Consider the following 1,255-nt stretch of genomic DNA (forward strand, 5'->3'; position numbering starts at 1 on the left):
GACTTTAACTTTTACCAAAGTATTTTATGATAAGATACTTGTACTTTTACTCAAGTATCACTTTGAGGTACTTTAAACAGCACTGATAAATATGTTAATTATGTTTCTGAAAGTGTGAGCTTACAATAAATATGTGTTTGACTGGATGTTTGCACAGGAACAGGATGTTGGAGGCAGTCAGAAAAAAAAAGGCTGAGAAATGGTACAAAACCCAGCCCTGCCTTTTTACATTTACATGTATTTACACACAGATTGTGTAGAAATGGAAGAAACTTGAACAGTTTGCCTTCACAGAAGTGCTGAGTCAGCACAGATCAGTCTGTCTACAAGGTCAGAGACAAACCTCTGATGCCTGTTTCATCTGTGTCTAACTTCAGCTCTCAGATTGTCTGAAGGAGCAGACTGTAGAACATGTCAGGGTTTTTAAAGGTTCTCAGTGTTTCAAGACCAGACAATCAAATCTAAACAAGAAACCAAACTGARCCATCTACCTTTATGTGCTTCTCATAGCGTGTCGATGCCCTTAAACTGGGGTTCACACAACCATTCATTGTCTTGATCAAACCTAGAGTTGTCAAAAACACTAACATGCAAGGTCTGTGTCTGTGTGAGAAACCAAGGGTTATACTGGGAGATTAAACCTGCAATCTTCTGTTGTGAGACAACAGCTCTAACCACTGCACCACTGCCACACAATAATCTACCAATGGTTAATTTGTCTTTAAATTAAAATCTTCTAAAAGTTTGCTCTCAATGCCAGCTCTCAWATTTGTTTACCTTCAGAAAGAGCCGAACTGACTGAAAATTGGTCAGTCGTTAAGTTTAAAAGCCATATTTGTTTATCTGCAGACTACAGCCAGCTGCAMGTTAGTCATGTGACTCAAACAGAAGTCTTTGTTTACACTTATTGTGTACCAGCATTTCAGAATTACACATCTTTACATATCTGGAAACCTTTCAGAGTCAATTCTTTCAAACTGCACCCTTTGATAGAGCTCAGGAGAACATTTTTCATWTTTAATTTCATTCTTTGCAGTGTGTCCCTTTAACAATAAAATGTACTTTGTAACTACAAAAGTAAAATTTTAATCAAACACTACATGATACTCAGTGGTGGGCACCAGCCCGCTAAAACGCAAAATCCGCTATTTGCGGACCTAAAATATTTCATTTGTGCTTTAGCGGTCTTACTAATTTTTATAATTCATAAGCAGATTTGAGTTTTCTAAAATGAAAAAGCAGTACCACTAATAAC

At 36.9% G+C, this 1,255-nt stretch overlaps 1 protein-coding gene across 1 annotated transcript in view; it reads right to left on the bottom strand.

The window, feature by feature from the left end:
* The window catches only part of LOC106534611 (phosphatase and actin regulator 4A), a gene marked incomplete at its 3' end in the record, with an annotated part of 41,545 nt that overhangs the window by 27,808 nt on the left and 12,482 nt on the right, over positions 1-1,255 (bottom strand).

This window comes from Austrofundulus limnaeus, unplaced genomic scaffold, assembly GCF_001266775.1.
Source record: "Austrofundulus limnaeus strain Quisiro unplaced genomic scaffold, Austrofundulus_limnaeus-1.0 Scaffold1220, whole genome shotgun sequence".
Taxonomy (NCBI): Eukaryota; Metazoa; Chordata; class Actinopteri; order Cyprinodontiformes; family Rivulidae; genus Austrofundulus; species Austrofundulus limnaeus.